The following is a 26,962-nucleotide window of genomic DNA, read 5'->3' as shown; positions in this document are numbered from 1 at the left end:
CAGCTACAGTGCCCACGACTCGTGTGGTTTGCTGGGGGGCAGGTGGCCGTGTTGGGACGGCCAGTGAAGAGTGAGGAGCAGAGGAAGCTCGGGGTGAGGGAGATGACGCAGCTGAGTCCAGCCGTTGGCCTTGACTGGGGGAGTCTCCGTGCTTCACAAAGACCACCGGCACCACAGCTGTGAGAGCAGAGAAGGAAAGAGCTGTGCTGACCACAGCCATCCCCAGAGGGTCCTCCAAAGCCAGAAGGGCCCAGCTTTGGTTTGGGAGCCAGTGGCCTCTTGCTGTTTCTGTGCTGCCCAGCTGGACCACGCATGCACTGGTCTGCATCTGATGAGAAAAGCCGAGACGCTGTGTGTCGGGCTCAGGAATTCTCACAGATTCCCAGCACCAAGAGAGCAGACACGCTGGAGCGTTTCTCTACCCACATGGAGCGATGGGGAAGCTCTCGTGCATAATTTTAGGTTTACACTGCCCACACCCTTATGGTTTTATGGAAAAAAATAGTATTTTCTCTCATTGTACAAGGAGGGTATTTTTTCCGTTGTTTCTCACAGGAAACTCAGATTCTTAGCCATGTAAATATCATTTCCCATGGCGATGTCCTCCTGGCCCGGCATTTCTCCTACCTTCTGAGGCTAATTGGTTTTTGAAAAACTCCTGAGTATTTGATGAGAGGCAGAAATTTTTTTGAGCTTGTTAGCTACAATATGTTATTGTGGTTTTGTAGGAAATCATACGTACTTTTTTTTTTTTTTTTTGAGACGGAGTCTCACTCTGTCGCCCAGGCTGGAGTGCAATGGTGCGATCTCGGCTCACTGCAAGCTCCGCCTCCCGGGTTCATGCCATTCTCCGGCTCAGCCTCCCGAGTAGCTGGGACTGCAGGCGCCCGCCACCACGCCTGGCTGATTTTTTTTGTATTTTTAGTAGAGATGGGGTTTCACTGTGTTAGCCAGGATGGTCTCGATCTCCTGACCTCGTGATCCGCCCGCCTCGGCCTCCCAAAGTGCTGGGATTACAGGCATGAGCCACTGCGCCCGGCCATGTACTTTGTTTTTTAGAGACAGGGTCTCATTCTGTTGCCCAGGCTGGAGGGCAGTGGTGCAGTTACTGCTCACTGCAGGCTCGACCTCCCAGGCTCAAGTGATCCTCCCGCCTCAGCCTCCTGAGTAGCTGGGACTACAGGCGCCACCACCGCACCCACTGTCGTGGTTACTTTTCTTATAGGTGCATACTGAAGTATTTAGGAGTGAAATTTTGTGATGTCTGCAACTTACAATATTTCATAACACAAAAACATGAATCAAACATGGCAAAACATTAGTGGCTGTTAAGTCTATGTGCTGTGTATGTGGGGATCACTAAGCTACTCTTTGAAAAATTTTATCTTAAGTCAAAAAAGGAAAACTCTGCCTGAGAAAATTGTCCTAAGTTCAAAATGTCATTACCTTTACTTTTAGTGGGACAATATTTATTTATTTATTTATTTATTTATTTATTTATTTATTTATTTTTGAGAAGGAGTCTCGCTCTATTGCCCAGGCTGGAGTGCAGTGGCACGATCTTGGCTCACTGCAACCTCCGCCTCCCGGGTTCGCGCCGTTCTCCTGCCTCAGCCTCCTGAGTAGCTGGGATTACAGGCACCTGCCACTATGCCCGACTAATTTTTGTATTTTTAGTAGAGACGGAGTTTCACCGTGTTGGCCAGGCTGGTCCCGAACTCCTGACCTCGGGTGATCCACCCGCCTCGGCCTCCCAAGGTGCTGGGACTGTAGACGTGAGCCACTGTGCCCGGCCACGTTATTTAAACTTTTAACGTTAGTTATTAGGACCTGATGCAAGAAGGCAGTGTTTCCTTGACTTCACACGGCAGTGGTGTGGCCTGCGGCCTTCTGGACCACGTTGGTGATGGGGATTTGGGGGTCTGTGAGCCCCCAGGGTTGGTCTGGGTGTTTCCCCAGAGGCTTGTTGAGCCCCAAGCCTGAATGTCTGCCCCCGTGCTCTCAGCTGCTGACCACCTCCTACGACGGGAAGAGGCACGTTGTCTGCAATGTAGGGAATCTTTGTTCTTCAGTCTCCCGCCGCGTGTTTTCAGGAGCTGGACAGCTCCCAGGTCTCACCCTTCGCCTGTTGACTTCCCATTTCTGAGACGTAACGAGCTGCGGCATTTTGTTAGCCTCGTTTTGAACAGTTGTGATTTGTTGGATCTAAGCCTAGTTTTGTTTGTTGTTTTTACTTTGAGTTGCTGTTTTATAAGCAAGCAGCCTAGTTTAGACATTTTAATGGCATTACAAGGACAGGGAATCTCCAGGAAGAATGAACAGACCAGGCAAGGCATGTGGTGAGGGCAATGCACAGCAGAGGGAAGCTTAGGTTATTTGGAATTATGAGGTTCCAGCAATGGAATTTATGAATGAATTAGCCCAGTGAATGAATAGATGATGACTGAGTAAAGACGACTTACCTGTGATTCCATGGCCCTCGCCTGGGGTCAGGGCAGGGTGGGTGTGGACGGGAGGGTGTCGCTGCAGGTGCTTACCTGTCTGGCTGGAAACCTCCCCCCACCACACGTGGACAAGCAACACAGCTTCCCTGCAGGGGTTTCCTGAGTCCAGGGCCACACCGCAGGCTGCACCTCAGGGAATCCACAACACAACATGAGAGATTTTTGTCATAACTTTGAGCAATAGGTACAGCAGTTGAGATATCTAATAGAAAAGGTAATAGTATGCTTTTGGAGGGATGTGGGTGTTCTTTTTTGAGACAGGGTCTGGCTCTGTCGCCCAGGCAGGACTGCAGTGGTGCAGTTACTGCTCACTGCAGCCTTGACCTCCCAGGCTCAAGCGATCCCCCCGCCTCAGACTCCCGAGTAGCGGGAAGTATAGATGTACGCCACCACGCCCGGCTAATTTTTATATTTTTTTTGATAGAGACTGGGGTTCTGCCATGTTGCCCAGGCTGGTCTCGAATTCCTGGTCTCAAGCAATCCTCCTGCCAGCCTCCCAGAGTGCTGGAATTACAAGCGTGAGCCACTGTACCTGGCCAGTCGTACGGTTTTTCTAAAGACAAAATGATTTTCAAATTATGAATGGATGGAACAGTAGCTAAATGAAATTAAACCCCATGTTAGGAAAGAAACGTCACATGCCAATGCTTACTGAGAGGCAGATGGCACAACTGATCTTCGAAGGCTCATGTGGAATTGATACTACATTGCTAAATTCTCCAGCCCTATTTCAGATTAAAAGACTTACATTTTGTAATCAATCAATTAATTAATTGATAAAACATCCTAGTCCACATCCTGACCTGATCTATTATAAACATTTGAAAGCACCTTCCTCTAGACGTTGGACGATGAGTTGAAACTCCTAGACAGTTATGCAGGTGGTTTATGGTATTTGTGGACATTGAAACGCAGGGAGGGCGTGACTTCTTATGTCGGAGCTTAAACGTTCAAGCCACCCCGTGAATCCAGTGGCTCCCTGTTGCCTTCTGCTCTGTGGTCAATTCTGGACCCCATGGAGACTGAGACACAAACTGCCACCTTCAGAAACTTTGGTCCCCCCAAAAGTCCTCACAGTTCAGAATGTCGCGTCCTGCCAGGTGTTTTCTTCCCTTGGAGGAGACGTGCCCCCGGCGTATAGTTAGCCCGGCTGCCGCTCAGGAGGAGACGTGCCCCCGGTGTATTGTTAGCCTGGCTGCCGCTCAGGTGGGAGAGCAGCAGAGAGAGATGCATTGCCACGTAATGGAACATGAATTCCAACAATGAAACAACCATGGTGAAAAACACATTTGGAATATTTTAGCTGCTGGCTCTATGGAAAATCAACTCTAAAAAGACAAGTATTTATATCGAGGAAGACAGAATTCTGTGACTATGATAAAAGATAATATGTGAGACACTTGGCAAAATTTTACACATCAAAATGCTCACATATGTATGTCAGTGTTAATGGAAATGCCAGCCACACTTTGGATCTTGAGATCAGGAGGCCCTCATGGCACCCTGTGAATGTGAGAACTTAGCTTCAATCCCAGCTACTGCAGACGGGGCTGGGTCACCTGCGTGGTCACAGCCTCTGCGCCTCATATTCTTTGTCTGAATTACAGAGGCAGAGGTAATCTTCCCAAGGCGGTCCAGGCTTCACTGAGATGAGTTATGCAGATCTATCAGCAGAATGACTTGGACAGGGAGAGGTTCCATAACTGTCTTCTTTCCAGAGTCACTCAGAGCGATTGTGAGTGAGACTGGAAAGTAGCCCACTGGGAAAGGAGGCTGGGCTAGCCCCGAGTGCCCATGTGCAGGGAGGAGGTGACCTGGAGCCCTGTCCTCCATTGGAGCAAACGTCTCACATCTACTAGTTGAAATGGAGGCCTTGATCCACAAGGAGACACATGCAGATGCACCTTTAACCCCAGAGAAGGACACCAGTGCCTGTCACCCGGGCTCTTGTGGGCCTTGTAAGGATGATATAGTTGCAATCAGTAAGGCCAATAAATTACAGATTCTGAGGACAAGAGACAGCATTGGAGCTGGGGTCATCCAGAAGAGTTACCTGTGGGAAGAGATGCGGCCCCCAGATCCCAAATCTATTCTCATGAGAAGCGTTTCATGGAAGGGGTTGGCCATGGCATGCCTGGGATAGTCACAGGGTTTACTGACTAGAAACTGTTGGAACAAGAAATTCCACATCTCTGAAGTGAAAAAGCAAATGTCCCATGGAGAGTGTCCAGAAAGAGATCTTGGCCAGGCGTGGTGGCTTACACCAGTAATCAGAACATTTTGGAAGGCCGAGGCGGGTGGATCACCTGAGGTCAGGAGTTCAAGACCAGCCTGGCCAACATAGTGAAAGTCTGTCTCTACTAAAAATGCAAAAATTAGCAGGGCATGGTGGTGGGTGCCCGTAATTCCAGCTACTCAGGAAGCTGAGGCAGGAGAATCGCTAGAACCCGGGAGACAGAGGTTGCAGTGAGCCGAGATCACGCCACTGCACTCCAGCCTGGAGCGAGGCTCCATCTCAAAAAAAAAAAAAAAAAAGCAAGAAGTCTTCCTAGGTATGGTGGCTCATGCCTGTAAACCCAGCGCTTTGGGAGGCTGAGGCAGGAGGATCGCTTGAGCCCAGGAGTTTGGGGCTACAATGAGCTACAGTGGGTACCGCTGCACTCCAGCCTGGGTGACACAGTGAGACTCTGTCTCAAAAAAAATAAACAAAAAAAAAGAAGTCTTTCCAATGGATGTGAAATCAGCAGTGTCCCCTCTGGAGTTTGAAGTTTGCCATATCGATTGACTCTTACTTCCAGAAAATATTTCTCTATAGCGCGAAATACTGTTTGACAGCATTTTACGCACAGTAGAACTTCTTTCAAAATTGGAGTCTATCCTGTCAAATCCTGCTGCTGCTTATCAGCTAAGTTTATGTAATTTTCTTTTTTTTTTTTGAGACAGGGTCTTGCTCTGCTGCCCTTGCTGGAGTGCAGTGGCGTGATCATAGCTCACTGCAGCCTTGACCTCCCTGGCTCAAGCTATCCTCCTGCCTCAGGCTCTCAAGTAGCTGGGGCTACCTGTGCAAACCACCACACCCAGCTAATCTGTAAAAAAATTTTCTGTAGAGACAGGGTCTTCCTATGTTGCCCAGGTTGGTTTTGAACTCCTGGGCTCAAGCGATCCTCCTGCCTTGGCATCCCAAAGTGCCAAGATTACAGGTGTGAGCCACTGCGCCCGGCCAGGTTATGTAATAATCTAAATCCTTTGTTGTTATTTCAACAATGTTCACAGCTTCTTCACCAGGAGAATATTTCGTCTCAAGAAACTACTTTGCTAATCCATAGGAAGCACATCCTCATCCGTTCAGTTTTATCATGAGATTGTAGCAATGTACTCACATCTTCAGCCTCCACTTCTAATTCTCTTGCTATTTCTGTTCAGTTTTATCATGAGATTGTAGCAATGTACTCACATCTTCAGCTTCCACTTCTAATTCTCTTGCTATTTTCACTACAACTGTGGCTCCTTCCTTCTCTGAAGTCTTGAATCCCCCAAAGTCATTCGTGAGGGTTGGAGTCCAGTCCTTTTAAACTCCTGTTAATGTTGAGATTCTTGACCTCCTCACATGAATTAATCATAAATGTTCTTAGTGGCATCTAGAAGGTGCATCCGTTTCAGAAGGTTTTCAATTTGCTTTGCCCAGATCCATCAGGGGAATCATTATCTGTAGCAGCTGTAGCCTTACAATATGTATTTCTTGGCCAGGTGTGGTGGCTTATGCCTGGAATCTCAACACTTTGGGAGGCCGAAGCGGGTGGATCATCTGAGGTCAGGAGTTTGCGACCAGTCTGGCCATGGTCTCACCATGGTCTGGACGTGGTGAAATCCTGTCTCTACTAAAAATACAAAAACTAGCCAGGCGTGGTGGTGGGTGCCTGTAGTCCCAGCTACTCGTGAGGCTGAAACAGGAGAGAATCACTTGAACCTAGGAGGCGGAGGTTGCAGTGAGCCAAGATCATGCCACTGCACTCCAGCCTGGGCAACAACAGACTGAGCAATAGGTCTCAACAATCAGATTAAAATATTCCATAAACTAGACATTAAACAGATGTGCTGTCACCTAGGCTTGTTGTTCTATTTATAGAGCACAGACACAGTAGATTTTGCATCATTCTTAAGGGCCCTGGGTCAGAATGGTAAATGACCATTGGCTGTAAGTCACATTAGCCCCTAAGAACAGAGTCAACCTGTTCTCTAAAGCTTCGAAGCCAGGCAGTGACTTCTCTTCCCCGGCTATGAAAGTCCTAGTAAGAAGGCTATTTTGTCTATGTTGAAAATATGTTGTTTAGGCCAGGCACGGTGGCTCATGCCTGTACTCTCAGCACTTTGGGAGGGCGAGGTGGGTGGATCACAAGGTCAGGAGTTGGAGACCAGCCTGACCAATATGGTGAAACCCCATCTCTACTAAAAATACAAAAATTAGCTGGGCGTGGTGGTGCGTGCCTGTAATCCCAGCTACTCAGGAGGCTGAGGCAGGAGAATTGCTTGAACTAGGGAGGCGGAGGTTGCAGTGAGCCGAGATTGCGCCACTGCATTCCAGCCTGGGCAACAGAGAGACACTCCATCTCAAAGAAAAAAAAAAAAAGAAAAGAAAATATGTTGTTTAGTGTAGCCACTTTCATCAACTGTCTTAGCTGGATCTGGATAACTTGCCTGCAATTTCTACATCAGCGCTTGCTGCTTCTCTCTTTTTTTTTTTTTTTTTTTTTGAGACGGAGTCTCACTCTGTCGCCCAGGCTGGAGTGCAGTGGCGCCATCTCGGCTCACTGCACACCCGGCACAGGGTCACGCTTGAGCAGGGAGTTAACGCCACTTCCTTAATGGCTGAGTGTCCACTACAATTATTTGGGATTTTTCTGCATAGGAGATTTCTCTCACCCACTTTTGTTTACATGTGTAATCATTGACCTCTGCCAGTGTGGACACCTGGAGAGTTATTTCAAGTTTTGGTTACAATTCAGTACTACAGGATTTTGTTGCTTTATTCATTCCCATTTGTGTCATTGGGAGCTCTTGTTGGCTCTGGTTTTTCTTTGTCATAATCTGTGTGTGTGTGTGCTTGTGTGTATGTGTGTGTGTGTGGGGTGAGAGTGTGTGTGTCTGTGTTCTGAGCAGTTCTTTACTTTTTGATACTTCAGGATCATCCAGGCTCATGTTTTTACTGGCTTAGTTTTAGTGAAGCCATTTCTTCAAAGAGCCCTGGTTCCTTTCACTGTAGAATCGCATGAAAAACTATATTTAGGAGCTGAATTGCCCCTGCGGCCTCAATGCCTTTACGTCTTACAGCTGACGTGCCAGGAAACACCTGTGTGTTTCCAACCTATGTGGACCGCCTGATTATCGAGATTTCTATGTGGAGCTGTCGGTGTCTGGATTAGGCTAAGTATGAGTTGATGCTGATGTTGCCCCTCTGGTTTATTATCACATGGATCATTGTAGCCTCCCTTTGCTAATCTGTAACCTCCCACCTCAGCAGTGAGAGACCTGCTTCCCACCATCTGCCACTTACATAAGTCACTGCTCCATTCCAGGTGGAGATACAATGGTTCAATAATTGTTTTTGTTTTGTTTTTGTTTTGAGATGCAGTCTCACTCTGTCACCAGGCTTGAGTGCAGTGGCGCGATCTCGGCTCACTGCAACCTCCGCCTCCCGGGTTCAAGTGATTCTCCTGCCTCAGCCTCCCAAGTAGCTGGGATTACAGGAACGCGTCACCACGCTCAGCTAATTTTTGTATTTTTAGTAGAGACAGGGTTTCACCATGTTGGTCAGGATTGTCTCGATCTCTTGACCTCGTGATCCACCCGCCTCGGCCTCCCAAAGTGCTGGGATTATAGGCGTGAGCCACCGCGCCTGGCCTCCAGATTCCACTAAATTCTAAAGAGACCTTTCAGGTCAGTACGTTTTGCCCTGCAGGGATTTTGTTTTAATCTTTTGTGATACAGTTAGATTCTTGGTCACATTCTGTGTTCCAACCAGGGATATTCCCACATATTAAATAATGTAATTCCACTTGCATACATTATGATTTACTCTGGGCTTTAAAATTCTATCACTTTTCACAAGTGGACAGGGACAGGTATCCACAGTTAAAGTATCACATGGAGTACTTCAAATCCCCACCGCCATGAACCCCGTGTCACCACTGATCAGTTTGCTATCTCTGTTGTTTTGCCTTTCCAGCATGTCATATAAGTGGGGATGTACAGCCTCTGCATCCTGGCTCTCTCATGAAGCAGTGTGCCTGTGAGGTCCATCCAGGTGGCATGGGTGGATAGGTCATGCCTTTCTTTCTCTCTCATGAAGCAGTGTGCCTGTGAGGTCCATCCGGGTAGCGTGGGTGGATAGGTCATGCCTTTCTTTCTCTCTCATGAAGCAGTGTGCCTGTGAGGTCCATCCAGGTAGCGTGGGTGGATAGGTCATGCCTTTCTTTCTCTCTCATGAAGCAGTGTGCCTGTGAGGTCCATCCAGGTAGCGTGGGTGGATAGGTCATGCCGTTCTTTCCCTCTCATGAAGCAGTGTGCCTGTGAGGTCCATCCGGGTAGCGTGGGTGGATAGGTCATGCCTTTCTTTCTCTCTCATGAAGCAGTGTGCCTGTGAGGTCCATCCGGGTAGCGTGGGTGGATAGGTCATGCCTTTCTTTCTCTCTCATGAAGCAGTGTGCCTGTGAGGTCCATCCAGGTAGCGTGGGTGGATAGGTCATGCCTTTCTTTCTCTCTCATGAAGCAGTGTGCCTGTGAGGTCCATCCGGGTAGCGTGGGTGGATAGGTCATGCCTTTCTTTCCCTCTCATGAAGCAGTGTGCCTGTGAGGTCCATCCAGGTAGCGTGGGTGGATAGGTCATGCCGTTCTTTCTCTCTCATGAAGCAGTGTGCCTGTGAGGTCCATCCGGGTAGCGTGGGTGGATAGGTCATGCCTTTCTTTCTCTCTCATGAAGCAGTGTGCCTGTGAGGTCCATCCGGGTAGCGTGGGTGGATAGGTCATGCCTTTCTCTCTCTCTCATGAAGCAGTGTGCCTGTGAGGTCCATCCAGGTAGCGTGGGTGGATAGGTCATGCCTTTCTCTCTCTCTCATGAAGCAGTGTGCCTGTGAGGTCCATCCGGGTAGCGTGGGTGGATAGGTCATGCCTTTCTCTCTCTCTCATGAAGCAGTGTGCCTGTGAGGTCCATCCGGGTAGCGTGGGTGGATAGGTCATGCCTTTCTCTCTCTCTCATGAAGCAGTGTGCCTGTGAGGTCCATCCAGGTGGCGTGGGTGGATAGGTCATGCCTTTCTTTCCCTCTCATGAAGCAGTGTGCCTGTGAGGTCCATCCGGGTAGCGTGGGTGGATAGGTCATGCCTTTCTTTCCCTCTCATGAAGCAGTGTGCCTGTGAGGTCCATCCAGGTGGCGTGGGTGGATAGGTCATGCCTTTCTTTCCCTCTCATGAAGCAGTGTGCCTGTGAGGTCCATCCGGGTAGCGTGGGTGGATAGGTCATGCCTTTCTTTCTCTCTCATGAAGCAGTGTGCCTGTGAGGTCCATCCGGGTAGCGTGGGTGGATAGGTCATGCCTTTCTTTCTCTCTCATGAAGCAGTGTGCCTGTGAGGTCCATCCGGGTAGCGTGGGTGGATAGGTCATGCCTTTCTCTCTCTCTCATGAAGCAGTGTGCCTGTGAGGTCCATCCGGGTAGCGTGGGTGGATAGGTCATGCCTTTCTCTCTCTCTCATGAAGCAGTGTGCCTGTGAGGTCCATCCGGGTAGCGTGGGTGGATAGGTCATGCCTTTCTTTCTCTCTCATGAAGCAGTGTGCCTGTGAGGTCCATCCAGGTGGCATGGGTGGATAGGTCATGCCTTTCTTTTGCTGAATAGCATTCCACTGCACTGCGTACTTCAGTTTGGTTATGCATTCAGCTACTGAAGAATGTCATGATTCCTTTAATTTTTGGCTGTTATGAATAGTGCTTCTATACATGTGTGTGCTGGTTTTTACTTGGACATAATTTTTCAAGGCAGTTGTCTAAATACCTAAGAAGGAGATTGTTGGATCAGATGGTGAGACTTGTTTATTTTTTGGAAAAACTGCTGAAGTGACTGTACCCTTATGCCTTCCCCCAGCAATGAATGAGACCTCCTATTGCAATTGCTACTGTTCTTTAGATTTTAGCCATTTTAATAGATGTACAGTACTATCTCATTTAATCTGCTTTTCCCTCATGACAAGTTTGTTGAGTATTAATTAATTAATTTGGATGCTTATTTGGTATCTGTGCATCTTCTTTGCTGAGGTGTCTTTTCAGATCTTCACATATTTTCAATTGGGTTGTTCATCTAATTCTTTTTGAGTTTTAGAGGTTTGTTTTTAAAAAAATATTTTGCAGACAAGTCCTTTTTCGGACGTGTTTCCCAAATATTTTCTTTTTTTTTCTTGAGACAGGGTCTTACTCCATCACCCAGGCTGGAGTGCAGTGGTGCGATCTCAGCTCACTGCAACCTCTGCCTCCTGGGTTCAAGCGATTCTCCTGCCTCAGGAGAATCGAGTAACTGAGATAACAGGCGTGTGCCACCACATCCAGCTAATTTTTTTTGTTTTGTTTTGTATTTTTAGTAGAGACGGGGTTTCACCATGTTGGCCAGGCTAGTCTCGAACTCCTGACCTCAAATGATCCACCCACTTTGGCCTCCCAACGTGCTGCGATTATGGGTATGAGCCACCTTGCCCGGCTGTTTCCCAAATATTTTCTATCAATCAGTCTGTGAATTGCTTTTTTGTTCTCTTAACCAGAGCAGCCATTTTAAATTTTAATAAAGTCCCCGTTACTGCTTTGGTTTCTTTCGTGGGTTGGCTTTTGGTATTGCATCTAGAAACTCATCGCCCAAACCAAGGCCATGTAGATATTTTTCTTGGCTTTCTTCTATAACTTTCACAACTTTGCACTTGAAAATTTAAGTCTATGGACTATTTTGAGTGAATTTTTGGATAAAATACAAGGTTTTTGTCTCCATTCATTTCTTTCCCCTATGGTTTGCAATTGTTCTGTTGTCTTTTGTGGAACGGACTTCTCTTTCTCCACTGAGTTGCCTTTGTCCCTTTGACAAAGTCAGTTGGCTTGAGTCTGTTTGGGGGCTCTCTGTTCTGTCCCACTTATCTATGTGTCTAACCGCTTCACCACTGCCATGCTCTCTTCATTACTGTGGCTTTAGGGTGAGTGTTCAGATCCAGATGTGTGAGGTCTTTAACTTTGTTCTCCTTCAGTCTTATTTCATCGATTCTGGGTTTAGGAACAGTTTGTCGATATCTTTGCCTGGAATTTAACTGGGATTTGGCTGAATCTATAGATCAATTTGGAAAGAATTGTCACCTTCACAATAATGAGTGTACTTCTCCTAAATAAGGAACATCTCTGCATTTACTTATACCTCTTTTGGTTTCTCTCAACTGTGATTCATGGTTTTCCGAATGCATGTTTGCACACCTTTTGTTACGCTGATACTTAATGGATTCAGCTTTAGGGGTGCTATTGTAAATGGTATTTTAATATTTCTAGTTCCAATTATTTCCATCCATTATTGGTGATATGAAGAAACTCAACTGACTTTTGCCTACTGGACATCTTTTTTAGTTTTTATTTTATTTATTTTATTTTTTGAGATGGAGTTTCACTCTTGTTGCCCAGGCTGGAGTGCAATGGTGCAGCTCACTGAAACCTCCGCCTCCTGGGTTCAAGCGATTCTCCTGCCTCAGACTCCCGAGTAGCTGGGATTACAGGCATGCGCCACCACGCCCAGCTAATTTTGTATTTTTAGTAGAGACAGGGTTTCTCCGCGTTGGTCAGGCTGGTCTCAAACTCTCGACCTCAGGTGATCCGCCCGCCTCGGCCTCCCAAAGTGCTGGGTTTACACGCGTGAGCTACCGCGCCCGGGCCATCTTTTTTAGTTTTTAAAATCTCCATCCGTTCCGATCAAGGCACGGGATGGTGGCCTCGATTTCAGTTGACATTTCCGAAATCACGGCCTGCAGTCATCCGAACGCTGATTTTCAGAGATTCCCCAGGACTGCCGCGAGGGGGCGCCCGGCTCCCGCCCAACCTGGAGCACGCGCGGGAACCGCCGGCGGATCCGCACTCGTCGCCCCGGGGCGTCGACCGGGAAGACGGAGCCACGGTCTCTTCAGGACCCGCCCGGGAGCGGCCGCGGTTCGGGACACCCGGTCACCAGGTGAGAGGAGGAGGAAAAGGCGTCGTGTCCGCGGCCGCGAGTGCTGAGGAGGGAGCGCTGCCGTGGGCCTTCCTTCCCTGTCACGGTCTACGCGGCGTGTTGTAAAACGGTGTCCCTTCAGCGGGGCGGGAACTGCGCGTCCTGACAGCGCGGCGCGGCGCAGCGCGGCGCGGCCTCCGGATCTGCGCTCGTTCCTGGGGAGAGATCCTGGCGCCGAGAAAGGAGCAACGCGAGCGGCGCCATCGGGACGGCGCGGGTGGTGGCTGGGGACCGGCCGGCGCTGCGGAGTCACCAGCGCTTTCGTTCGTGTTGTAATAGCTCATTCGTCTCACGGCGCTGAAGTAGTTGAATCAGTATGGAAATATTTAGCAATAGGCGTATTCTAACTAGAAACGTAAAGTTTAAATGCATCGTTTATACCTCCCCACACGAAATAACACGTAGCAAATCCTAATACAGACGTATGTGCAGATTTAGTTTGAGCATTTGGGGAGGGGATATGATGGCTGCGACCCTTTCCTACACCTGCCAGAGCTGTTCACTGTTACATCCCTGTCCAGGACGTTCTTATGCCAGCATTGTATGTTTCCAACCTAATAATTCCCTAAGCTGGACCGTCTCCATTATTCTTTCCTTTCAACAAAGGCAAAACAGCTTTTTTTCCATTGTTCTGACAGTATATTTAACGTGAGCATACTTTATGAGATGATACATTTGTTCATGATGGGCTACTCCTGTTATACAATCGAATATATTTTGATTCTGACACTCTCAATTGTAGTTCAAGTCCAGCGTATTTTCCGAGGAGCATTAATCATTCATTGTATATTTTATTACATAAATAAGGCATGGGTCCTCTTTTATCATTAACTTCATGACTAGCTATATTGACATTATAATTACTTACAAGTTCAACTAAATTTGGAAACATTTCAGAGTTTGGGCTTCCAATAATTATTTGTGATTCTCTAACAGGTAAATTATTTTTTCCCATGAATCCTAGCAACATCTAAAATCACTCAGAATATCCTGCCATTTTTGTTTCTCTAGTTTCATCACTTTCTGCAAAGTATCATTGAGGAAATTGACTTTGAATATTCTTAAACTCTTCTGTTTTAGAAAATATCACAATGAAACATTAAATTATCATGGTTACAAATTCTATTCACTTTCTATCTTTGAATACTTTTCCCCCAGTGGCCAATATTGCATTCTGTTGTATTATTGCTAAAAAGCATGCATGGAAAACAAAGACAGGGATATTTTCGAGAAAGTGATCCAGTCACGATGAATCGATTTGCCATTAAAACATTTTTTTTTACTTTGGGAGGCCGAGGCGGGCGGATCACGAGGTCAGGAGATCGAGACCATCCTGGCTAACACGGTGAAACCCCGTCTCTACTAAAAATACAAAAAATTAGCCGGGCGTGGTGGCGGGCGCCTGTAGTCCCAGCTACTCGGGAGGCTGAGGCAGGAGAATGGCGTGAACCCGGGAGGCGGAGCTTGCAGTGAGCCGAGATCGCGCCACTGCACTCCAGCCTGGGCGACAGAGCGAGACTCCGTCTCAAAAAAAAAAAAAAAAAAAAAAAAAAAAAAAAAAAAAAAAAATTTTTTTTTTTAAATCTTGGATACTAAGGAACTTTTTTAAACATTCTTTTGACAGTGTTCAACATTGAATTGAAATAGAGTCTCTAAAATGAATTTTTTTCCTGGTTGTCTAAAAGGCGACCGACCACCTTTTTAGAGACTGAACCCAAGACACAGCCACAGTACCAGAAAAAATTATGTGAAGTAAGTTTATACATGTATGTTATTACTTTAACATAAAACATGTAGAGGCATTTATTTGGAATTAGATATTAATCTGTATGCTTTAATTTTTGTGTCATAAATGCTCTTATTAAAAGACAGGAATAGTTAACAGGGTAAATTACTAGTAATTACTAGTACAAATAATTAAGCAGGTGTTTGAAAAATACAACACTTTTAAATTAAGTTTTATTTTAGAGTTGTTTTAGATTTATACAGAAATAGCAAAGAAAACACAGATTTCCCATGTAGCTTCAACCCAGTTTCCTCTCTTATTAACATCTTCTATCAGTATGTCTCACGTCATTTGTCACAGTGAATGAACAAATGTTGATACGCTATTATTAACTGAAGCCCATATTTTATTTGGATTTCCTGTTAGAAATGCTTGTTCCCCGGTGCCGTAAAGAAATAGCACTTGAACATAAATTTAATTTCTTCAGCAAGGCCGTTTTTTTACTTTTTGCATAAAGGGTACACTGGCCAGTAGTTTTACCACGAGAGTATCCAGAACAAAGGAAACAGGGTCATTTATAACCTGACGTGTCCACCCTACTGCTGTGTCCGGTTTCCATTGGCTGGAACGGGACCCCACATTCTGTATTTGTTCTGATCTTCTAGCAACATATAAATTTTTAAAACAGGCAAAGGCAGAGGATAACAAAGGAAGGAAGAAGTAACTTGTGGAATGCTGAGAAAGGTAAAAACACCTTCAAATAAGGAAGAGGAAGAGGCTATAACCTAATGCTTGCTTGGACCAGTATAAGCATGTCAGGCAAATATTTAGGCTAAATTGTGGGCGCTAAGAACATACAGTACATTGATTTCTTTATTACGGCCAGCAGATATTTAAGAATGTTAGCACAGATCTTTGAATAATTTTTACATCTAAGAGAAGTTACTATTTATTCCTAATTAGATGGGGAGGAAAGCATTTGAAGAAGAACCTCAACTTTACTGTTTACACTTAGTTCTATCTTTCCCTACTCCAGGGTCGCACCCGGGATCCCATGTAACATTCGTTGTCACGACTCCTTAGGCTCTTCTTGGCTGTCATGGTTTCTCAGACTTTCCTTCTTCCAATGACCTTGACGGTGTTAAGGAGGACTGGTCAGGCGTTTTGTAGAATGTCTCCCATTGCTATTTACCTGGTGCTTTTCTGAGAAGTGGACTGGGGTTATGGGTTTGGGGGGAAGCAGATCACAGAGGTGAAGTGCTATTCTTGTCACTTCATGGTGTCAAGGTGAATTATCACCATTGGTATTAACTGTGATCCCCTGGCTGAACTAGTGTTTGTCCAGTTTCTCTACTGTGAAGTTACTTGTCCATATTGTATGTATTCTTCTGGAGGAAGTCACTATGCACAGCCCCCGTTTAAGGAGTGGGATGTTAGCTCCACCTCTTTGATGGCTGAGTGTCTATATCAATTATTTGGAATTCTTTTGTAAAGGAGAATTCTATTCAACTTTATTTGCTTATGCACTTATTTGTATAAATGTGGACACATAGACAGTTACTTTAAGCTTTGGTTATTCAATACTGCAGTATTTTGTTGCTCAGTTTCTTTCTGCTTTGGCCATTGGGAGCTCTCTCCATTGGTTCTTTTTTTCCTTTTGACATAATTTCATATTTTTTGAGTACTTTCTTTTGTTCTGGTATGTTAATTATCCTGGCTCATATATTTACTGTCCCAGTCCCTGTATTGGCCATTTCTTCAGAGAGCCCTCATTGCTTTCATTAGAAAATGCTATTAAAAATTTATGTTGGCCAGGCATGGCGGCTCCCACCTGTAATCCCAGCACTTTGGGAGGCCAAGGTAGGTGCATTACCTGAGGTCAGGAGTTCAAAACAAGCCTGGCCAACATGGTCAAACCCTGTCTCTAGTAAAAATAGAAAAACTAGCCATGTGTGGTGGCGGGCGCCTTGTAATCCCAGCTACTTGGGAGGCTGAGTCAAGAGAATCACTTGAACCTGGGATGCATAGGTTGCAGTGTGCCAAGATCACACCATTGCACTCCAGCTTGGGCAACAAGACCGAAACTCTGTCTCAAAAAAAAAAAATGTTATGTCTGGCTGGGTATGGTAGCTCACACCTGTGCTCTTGGCACTTTGCGAGGCTAAGATGGGAGAATCCCTTGAGTCTAGGAGTTTGAGACCAACCTGGGCACCACAGGGAGACCCCATGTCTACAAACAATTTAAAAAATTAGCCAGGCATGGTGGTGCATGCCTATGGTCCCAACCTTGAGAGGCTGAAGTGGGAGGATTGCTTGAGCCCAGGAGGTCGAGGCTGCGGTGAGCCATGATTGCACCACTGCACTCCAGCCTGGGTGACAGAGCAAGACCCTGTCAAAAAAAAATAATAATAATAATAAAAGAAAAGAAAAAAAAAGTTCATTCCATTTGGCTTATGATTCTGGTGGCAGGAACATCCAAGATTGGGCAGCTGCATCTGGTGGGGCTTTATGGTGCCTCAACACATGGTGGAAAGCAGAAGGGGAGCCAGTGTGCACCTGAGATCACATGGCGAGGGAGAAAGCAAGAGAGAAACCAAGGAAGCCAGACTCTTTTTAACAGCCTGCTCTTGGCTGGGCGTGGTGGCTCACGCCTGTAATCCCAGCACCTGAGATCACATGGCGAGGGAGAAAGCAAGAGAGAAACCAAGGAAGCCAGACTCTTTTTAACAGCCTGCTCTTGGCTGGGCGTGGTGGCTCACGCCTGTAATCCCAGCACCTGAGATCACATGGCGAGGGAGAAAGCAAGAGAGAAACCAAGGAAGCCAGACTCTTTTTAACAGCCTGCTCTTGGCTGGGCGTGGTGGCTCACGCCTGTAATCCCAGCACCTGAGATCACATGGCGAGGGAGAAAGCAAGAGAGAAACCAAGGAAGCCAGACTCTTTTTAACAGCCTGCTCTTGGCTGGGCGTGGTGGCTCACGCCTGTAATCCCAGCACCTGAGATCACATGGCGAGGGAGAAAGCAAGAGAGAAACCAAGGAAGCCAGACTCTTTTTAACAGCCTGCTCTTGGCTGGGCGTGGTGGCTCACGCCTGTAATTCCAGCACTTTGGAAGGCCTAGGTGGGCAGATTACCTGAGGTCAGAAGTTTGAGACCAGCCTGGCCAACATAGCGGAACCCCATTTCTACTAAACATACAAAAATTAACTGGGCACTATGGCACATGCCTGTAATCACAGCTACTCAGGAGGTTGAGGCAGCCGAATTGCTTGAACCTGGGAGGCAGAGGTTGCAGTGAGCTGAGATTACGCCACTGCACTCCAGCTTGGGCAACAGAGCGAGACTCCGTCTCAAAAAAAATAATGATACTAACAAGGTCAGGAGTTCGAGACCAGCCTGGCCAAAATGGTGAAACACCATCATTACTAAAAATACAAAAAGCTGGGTGTGGTGGTGTGTGCCTGTAGTCCCAGCTACCCAGGAGGCTGAGGCAGGAGAATCACTTGAACCTGGGAGGTGGAGGTTGCAGCGAGCTGAGATCGCGCCACTGTCCTCCAGCCTGGGTGACAGAGTGAGACTCTGTCTAAAAAATAATAATAATAATAATAATAAGAAAAATGTAAAAATAAAATGTTAGCCACAAATTAGGCATAAATACTGGGATGGTTAATTTTAGCTGTCCCCTTGACAGGATTAAGGGATACTCACATAGCTGGTAAAGCACTATTTCTGGGTGTGTTTTTATGGGTGCATTTGTGAAGGTGTTTCTGGAAGTCCCTTCAGAAGAACCTCTGTTGATTTAGTCATCCTTCTGTTCCTGGTACCGAGAGGGAGACTCTGTTAAAATGGGGATTTCCTTGGTAGATGTAAATTTCCCTTATAAAAGGTTAACTTCTACTCTGTTTCTGTGTCTGCATTTTCTGAAAATGAGTTGAAAATAATCCTTATGCCAAAGAGCCATTTTTTATAGTCTCTAGAGTCATATTTTAGGGTGGCATATTCTGGTCTTCTACACCATCTTTCGTAATGGCTGTACCATTAAGCATTCCACTAGCAGTGAACGAGACTTCCTGGTTTTCCTCCAGCAATTCATTTGTCCTTTGAAGGGGGCCTGCCCCTCCACACCTGTGGGTATTTCTCGTCAGTGGGGACGAGAGACTGAGAAAAGAAATAAGGCACACAGACAAAGTATAGAGAAAGAACAGTGGGCCCAGGGGACTGGCACACTCAGCATGTGAGGACCTGCACCGGCCCTAAATCCATTAAACCTTGATTCAATACAGCACATGTTTCTGTGAGCACAGGGTTGGGACTAAAGTTACTTTGTTCCAGGGTTGAAGACCTTCAAATTAACTGACAATAGATATATTAGTAGGAGAGACAATATTTGGCTTCTTATTCCACAAGTATCATTGTGGGACAAAATTCATCAGATGGCAGGATCCAGTTTACAAAGAGGTAAAAATAGCCCAAAAACAAGAAACAAGACTAGAATCTGATAATCCACAATAGCTATAGTTTTCCTTTAAAAAAAATTTTTTTTGAGACAGGGTCTGGCTCTGTTGCCCAGGCTGGGGTGCAAAGGTGCAATCTCAGCTCACTGCAACCTCTACCTCCTGTGTGCAAGTGATCCTCCCTCCTCAACTTCCTGATTAGCTGGGACTACAGGCACATGCCATCATGCCCATCTCATTTTTGTATTTTTGGTAGAGATGGGGTTTCACCATGTTGACCAGGCTGGTCTTGAACTCCTGGCCTCCCAAATGCTGGAATTATAGGCATGTGCCACCATGCCCGGCTAAGTTATAGTATTCCATTGAAACATAAAATTCCTCTCTGTAGTAACCATCATTTTTGATCATAATCAAAGTAAGACTATTCTTGTTTTAAAAATAAGTCTAGTTTTGTTAGATTTTGCTTGATTATTTACATAAGTGCAGCAAGAACAGGAGATGACCACATAGGTGCTTTCAAGTTTCTTTGCTGGAAGTTTTCATACAGAATCTCAGAGTTGACTTTTAAAGGCCTTATTTAGGCTAAAACCCAAGCCAAGAACATACTATCAAATTTCAGCTGCAGTCCTTATAGCTTTGTGTGAATTCCTCTTTTCTTGAGGTCCCCAAAATATCCCTAAATTCCTGGGCCTACCAGGAAATGACCTTCTTTACTAACCTGTAAGGCTGTGAACCCTGTAATCTAGGTATCAGGCTGGCTTTTCTCAGAGTGCTGTTGGGAATGAAGTTTTTGGTGTTCCAAAAAAAAAAAAAAAAAAAAAAAAAAAGAACGTGGGAACAAATGATCTCTTAGCGAGGTGAGCTTTACTTTCTGCATAAAGGGTGCTACTCAATAGCTGTCCAGCCACAAGAGCACACCAAACAAAGGAGACAGAGTTACTTATAACCTCATGTGTCTACCCTAGTGCTGTGTCCAGTTTCCATTGGCTGAAATAGGACCTCACATTTTACACTTTACCCGATTGGCTATTAGTTTAACACTTTCTTAATTAGGTAAGGGGAATAGAACAAAGAAAGAAGAGGAAGTTGCCCAGGGATAGTTAAGGAAGCATCTCCAAATAAGGAATGGCATGCACTATGGGCTGGGGCTTGTCTAGTTCTGCCCAGGCATGCTGGAGCAAGCTAGGACAACTGATTTGGAATACACACACACACACACACACACACACACACACGTATATATAAAAATAGTGGATAGCAATCTTATAGTAAGAAATTGTGACTTTTTATAATCTTTGAAGAACTTTCCCATTTCTCACAGTGCTTTGTAAGCATTGTCTCCATAAAAGTCAACCTTACTTCCTTAAAATTGCTGGTCATAACTGATCTTAGGCACATTTCCTATATATGATATTCCTGTAAAAACCTTGATAATATAACCAAAATTTCCAATTATGTCCTGTTATAAGGTTCTTATTGGACTTTTGATAACAACTATATCATCATGAAAATAAGAGTATTCAGTAAAAATTTCAAAATTCTGGAGAAATCAGGCAGAGAAAAAAGATAAATGCCTAATTTCTGTTTATAAAAGTATAATCTACTAAATTGTTGTAAGTTACAGTTAGATTAAGAGAAAGAGATTTCTTAAATCCAGAAACTAGAACATTAAAGAACCAGCAATGCTCCAAAAAGCTATAAAATTATAATCAATTTTCATCAGCTCATTCAGTGCCATGTAATCAATTCCAGTCTTGCTGGATCTTGGGTTAGTAGTGTCATGAACCCATCAGTTTCTCAACCAGACTTCTGGAGACCTTCACTGAGTCAAGTGTATGGTCTTAAAGTTATTTAAGCAATATCATCAGAAGCCTATAACCAGAGTAACTGTCATACTCTTTTCTGTGAGTCTCAGAGGGAGTCCTGTGTTGGAGATGAGCATTCTGACCTGTAGCTGATTGCAGGAGCTTTCAGGAAAGCATCAGGGGGAAATAATATCTAAATGACAAAGAGTATGAAATGGCTGTGATGAAAGATCTGATGAGAGTTCATTATACCACAACTGACAAGGGTATTCGATTTTCTCTGTGGCCTCCCAAAGCGCTGGGACTACAGGCGCCTGCCACCACAGCCGGCTAATTTTTTATATTTTTAGTGGAGATGGAGATTCACCGGGTTAGCCAGGATGGTCTGGATCTCCTGACCTTGTGATCCATCCTCCTCAGCCTCCCAAAGTGCTGGGATTACAGGTGTAAGCCACTGCACCCAGCACAATATTTAAAATAATAATAATTATGACTCATTACTCTATACTGGCACATAGCATGGATAAGGAGGACATTAACAAATTTCCAGGACTTTTATATCATTTCTGAAAACATAACATTTTACCCATACAAATATAACACAGGGAAGGTTAGGTATCTCTTTTTATTTGTATCTTATGTATGGTTTTCCTTATAAAAAATACATCCTACTTTACTTGCGAAACATGCCCTACTTTTCTTGCATGCTTTGCATGGGGTTGTTTCTAGTTATTCCATTATTTCTAGTAGTTCTATTTACATATACTGATTATAATTTTAATACTTAGTAATCTTTTATTTTCCAGAGAAAACTAGGAAGTAGTCAGTTATAAACTGTCATATATTAGCATTCTATAGCAGGTTAAAAAATGTATGAATATACCATCTCCCAACATCTAGAGGGATGCATTTCCTCATAATACAATTTCTCAATGTGGCAGAAAAAAACATGTTTATTAACAGGCCAAAATATCTTTAGTCTTTCTGTAAAAATAGGAAGCCAAAAGTATATAAACTTGAATTATTTATGTTCAGTAATTAATGTTTTAGTATTGTATCTTATTTATAAATGGTCTAGATATTTAATGCAAATCTTTTACTTAGCTTAAGTTTAAGGTTAAAAATTAGCAAAAGTACTTTGGAAACTACTATTAGGCAGATTTACTGTAAACAAATTATTTTTGAAATAATGTTTTTCGCTTTTCACAAGATGGCACCGAAAGCGAAGGAAGCTCCTGCTCCTCCTACAGCCGAAGCCAAAGTGAAGGCTTTAAAGGCCAAGAAGGCAGTGTTGAAAGGTGTCCACAGCCACACGCAAAAAAGAAGATCTGCATGTCACTCACCTTCAGGTGGCCCAAGACACTGCGACTCCGGAGGCAGCCCAAATATCCTCGGAAGAGCACCCCCAGAGAAACAAGCTTGACCACTATGCTATCAAGTTTCCACTGACCACTGAGTCGGCTGGAAGAAGATACAAGAAAACAACATGCTTGTGTTCTTTGTGGATGTTAAAGCCAACAAGCACCATATCAAACAGACCGTGAAGAAGCTCTATGACAGTGATGTGGCCAAGGTCACCACCCTGATTTGTCCTGATAAAGAGAAGAAGGCATATGTTCAACTGGCTCCTGATTATGAAGCTTTGGATGTTGCAACAAAATTGGGATCATCTAAACTGACCCCAGCTGGCTAACTCTAAATATATGTGTATCTTTTCACCATAAAAAATAATGTTTTTCATAAGAATGACAACTTAATTAGAACCAAATCTATAAGCTTTAAGATTTTACATTTCTGTAAGTATAATATTAGCTTATTTGACTAGAACTCAAGCAGAATAGGAATTTATGTTTGTTTTATATTCAATAGTGATAACTTTGAAGACATAGTTGTTTTATTACACCAAAAATATTATATTAATCTCATTTAACTAAGTTTTATCCAAATCATGGTAACTTAAGAAACATTTGATCAGTTACTATATTTCTAGGAGTTTGGTGAATATTTATTTATAAATGGTTATTTTTTTCCAAGCCAAGTTAGAATAGAGCACTTTTAGAGGATTTTATAAATGAATTTTGCAGTGGTATCCAGAGTTAAGAAAATATCACATGTACATAACATACATTAATAGATATACAAACACAAATAGAGATTTCATAGCTTTCATCCTGAAATTTCAGCCATGAATCAGGCATAAATATTCTGATGGTTAATATTGGACATCTACTTGACTGAATTAAGAGACACACATAGCTGGTCAAACACGATTTCAGCCATGAATCAGGCATAAATATTCCGATGGTTAATTCTAGACATCTACTGGACTGGATTAAGGGACACACACAGCTGGTCAAACACAATTTCTGGGCATATCTGTGAGGGTGTTTCTGGAAGACACTGAGATAACCCCGACCTAGTGTGGATGGGAACTGATAGGGTTTGCCTGTGTCCCCACCCAGATCTCATCTTGAATTGTAGTTCCTATAATCCCTACATGTCATGGGAGGGACCCGGTGGGAGGTGATTGAATCATGGTGGTGGTTACTGCCATTCTGTTCTCATGGCAGTGAGTGAGTTCTCATGATCCGATGGTTTTATAAGGGGCTTTTCCCCTTTGGCTCAGCACTTCTTCTTGTTGCTGCCATGTGAAGAAGGACATCTTTGCTTCCGCTTCTGCCATGATCGTGAGGCCCCTGCAGCCATGTGGAACTGTCAGCCCATTAAACCTCTTTGTTCTTTATAAATTGCTCAGACTCAGGTATTTCTTCATCGCTGTATAAAAATGGATGAATACAGGCACCATCCAATTGGTTGAGAGCCCAGATAGAACAACAAGGAAGAGGAAAGGTGAATTATCTCCTTCTGAAATGGAAACATCCTTCTTCTCCTGCCCTTGACATCAGAACGTCAGGGTCTCAGAGCTTTGGCCTCAGAATCGGAGTTACACCATTGGCTTCCCTGATTCTCAGTCCTTTATATCTGGAGTGAGCCATGCTGCCAACTTTCCTGGTTCTCCAACTTGGAGACAGGCTATTGTGTAACTTCTCAGCCTCCATAATTATGTGAACCAATTCCCCTAATGAGTCTTCTCTCATCTATCTATCTACATATATCCTATTGATTCTGCCTTTCTGGAGAACCCTGACTAATGTTATTACAATAATACAAAATTCACTAGTTTATATAGGAGACTTGGTTTTTGTCTTTGCCCCATTTTATATTTGTATTATAACTGTGTATCTGGAAAATGGAACAAGTTTTTATCTTCTTCATATGAGGGCCAAAGCTTTTTTCTCACCAATATTTTTGGAGATTTTTAAGATTTTCTTTTGTTTGGACATACAATCTTACGGAGGCTGAGAAATAAAATTTTTTCTATTTTATTTTTCAGCCCCAGGTGTTTGCTTTTGCAGATTCTTCACATTGAGAGCATGGAGAGCTCTCAGGAGACAAATAGCAAGACCCTTATGTCTACAAAAAAAAAAAAAAAAAAAAAAAAAAAAAAAAAAAAAAATTAGATGGCATGCTTGCACGTACCTGTAGTCCCAGCTACCCAGGAGGCTGAAGTGGGAGGATTGCTTGAGTCCAGAAGTTTGAGGCTGCAATGAGCCAGCCATGATCGCACCACTGCACTCCAGCCTGGGCGAAAGAGTGAGACCCTCTCTCTCTCTCTCTCTCTCTCTCTCACACACACACACACGTTAAATTTGTTGGATTATATATTTAGGGGGTTGAGCACTTTTGGTTATAAAATATTTATGATTGTGGGAACAAGTTAATAAAGACACGAAACTTATTTAAATGTCCCAGACTTTAAGAACAAAAAGCATTCTTAGTTTAAAAATAAGTTTTACTTTAAAGGTAATAGTACACACATAAATTGTTGTTAAAATCGACAGTAACAAAGAGAAGTAACAATACTAATAGCCTGTCACAAACTGATTCTTAATAACCTATATAAACAAACATTAAGCCCGGGCGCCGGGTGGCTCATGCCTGTTATCCCAGCACTTTGGGAAGCCGAGGCAGGCAGATCACTTGAGGCCAGGAGTTCCAGACCAGCCTGACCAACATGGTGAAGCCCAGTCTCTACCAAAAATACAAAAAATTAGCCGGGTATATTGGCACGCACCTGTAATCCCAGCTACTTGGGAGGCTGAGGCAGGAGAATCCTTGAACCCAGGAAGCAGAGGTCGCAGTGAGCCGAGATCATGCCACTGTGACAGGAGAGAAACTCTGTCTCAAAAAAAAGTTATATGTTTACAACATGTACATTCCTCCTCTTGCTTTCTGAGGACGCCCTGCTATGTAGCTGAGTAGTCGCTAATAAACTATCTTAACTTCACTATACTCTGTGACTTGCCAAAAGGTCTATCCCATGTGAAATCCAAAAACCTGTTCTTGGGGTCTAGGACAAGACCCATTTTATAATGACAAAACTATACAAATTCTAGAGGAAAACATGGAAAGAAAGCTATGTGACCTTGGGTTTGGCCATGAGTTTTAACACGACACTATCAGAGGCATTTGAACCCCTCCTCTATATGAACTCCAGGGTGGTTTATGTTCCACTGGCTAAGAGAAAGTTTTCTTCAAAAATGTGACATGATTTGAGGTCAAACATTAATATCAAGTAAACTCAAAAGATTGAGAAGCTAGCATTAGTTCTGGGAAAACCAGAAGTGTGCCTTTTTTGGAAATAATCATTGGTAGCACAAACTTAAGAATCTCCAAAGGAAATAAAAATGAGTTATCAACTTACAGTTTTCACCAATTAAGATATAAATGAAGCTAATGAAATCTGGAAATACAATTTCACTGTTTTTAATGTTCATTAAAAAAAAAAAATCCTTATCAAATAGCCCCAGTAAGTCACCAATTAAGTCTTTACTACTTAAAAGCAAAATCCACCCATGTCCTAAACACTATGCACTTTACAAGCCTCATTATATGTACTGGAGACAAAATTCAGAAATAAATATATATGTACATATATACAAATATATTTCAAATTAAAAAATACTTTTAGAGAGTGGTATGTATTACATTTAGAAATTAATAGCGAAGTAAATTATGGGATGTCATCCACGCCTGTCCCAAAGGTACCGAATTTATAAATCATCTCAGGTGCGGAGCAGGACAGGTTGAAAATAGGAATGACACGAACCCGCGCGGAACAGCTGCCGGCGCGGTGTCCAGGGCAGCACCCCGCCCGGTCCCGGCCCCTCCAGCCCCGGGCCCGACCCCTCCTACGCCTCTGCCTCGACGCGAACGCGGAGCCCGAGCGCGCGTCACGCCGTGTGGAACCGAAGAGGCTGCTACCCAGAGGCGGAGTGCGGGCTCGCGAGGGTCCCCGCCCCACTCTCGCTCCCGCCAGCACCTGCCGACTCGCGTCCCCGCCGCGCGCCGACTCGGGAGCAGCACCGCCCCCCGGCACAGGAGCCTCACGCGCCTCTTACCTAACAGGAAGTTGGGTGGAAGCAGCGCGGACCCACGGCGCACCGAACGCACTCCAACGGAACCCGACGCAGACACGCGCTTTCAACCGGCGGAGACACCGGCAGGGCCAGAAACGCGCGCAGCGGGGGCGGGAGGTCGGTAAGCTCCCCGCCCCTGCCCGAGGCCCCGCCCCTGCCCGAGACCCCGCCCCGGCCCCGCCCCGGCCCCGCCCCTGCCCGAGACCCCGCCCCGGCACGGCCCCGCCCCTGCCCGGGACCCCGCCCCTGCCTGAGACCCCGCCCCGGCCCCGCCCCTGCCCGAGACCCCGCCCCTGCCCGAGACCCCGCCCCGGCCCGGCCCTGCCCCTGCCCGGGACCCCGCCCCTGCCCGAGGCCCCGCCCCTGCCCGGCCCCGCCCCTGCCCGAGACCCCGCCCCGGCCCCGCCTTTTTCTCTGCCTCCCCTCCCTGCACGTACGGGCCCCGCCCCTCGCGCGACGTGTTTTGTTGACCGGGAAACGGGTTCTCCGGAGCCAAGGTCCGCTCGGGTGAGTGCCCTCCGCTTTTTGTGGCCAAACCCAGCCACGCAGTCCCCTTCCTGCGGCATCCTCCACACCCGGGGCCTGCTGGTCTCCGCGGATGTCACAGGCTCGGCAACCGCCCTCCTGTCGGCGGGGAGTCCCGCGACGCCCGGAAATGCTCCGGAGCCTGTCGCTCAGCTGCCAGATCTGCGTCTGTGTCCGGTTCCGTCACTGAGGTCGCCCCTG

General features: G+C 45.3%; 2 long non-coding RNA genes across 4 annotated transcripts; one reads left to right on the top strand and one right to left on the bottom strand.

The window, feature by feature from the left end:
• Positions 1–6,844: 6,844 nt before the first annotated feature.
• Positions 6,845–25,109, top strand: LOC129394645 (uncharacterized). 2 transcript variants are annotated; one of them, XR_010110957.1, is made up of 3 exons: positions 6,917–10,570; positions 12,559–12,733; positions 21,967–25,109. It is a non-coding gene; the product is annotated as an uncharacterized LOC129394645 (long non-coding RNA). The 2 variants fall into 2 exon arrangements; XR_010110956.1 differs by having other exon boundaries at positions 6,845–12,733.
• On the bottom strand, positions 14,701–26,392 carry LOC129394646 (uncharacterized). 2 transcript variants are annotated; one of them, XR_010110954.1, is made up of 4 exons: positions 26,219–26,392; positions 24,892–24,995; positions 24,297–24,398; positions 14,701–23,531 (listed from the first exon to the last, which is right to left on the bottom strand). It is a non-coding gene; the product is annotated as an uncharacterized LOC129394646 (long non-coding RNA). The 2 variants fall into 2 exon arrangements; XR_010110955.1 differs by having other exon boundaries at positions 24,892–24,976.
• Between the last annotated feature and the right edge of the window lie 570 nt (positions 26,393–26,962).

This window comes from Pan paniscus, chromosome 20 (assembly GCF_029289425.2).
Source record: "Pan paniscus chromosome 20, NHGRI_mPanPan1-v2.0_pri, whole genome shotgun sequence".
NCBI classification, from domain to species: domain Eukaryota; kingdom Metazoa; phylum Chordata; class Mammalia; order Primates; family Hominidae; genus Pan; species Pan paniscus.
This window is presented reverse-complemented; position numbering and strand designations above follow the sequence as displayed.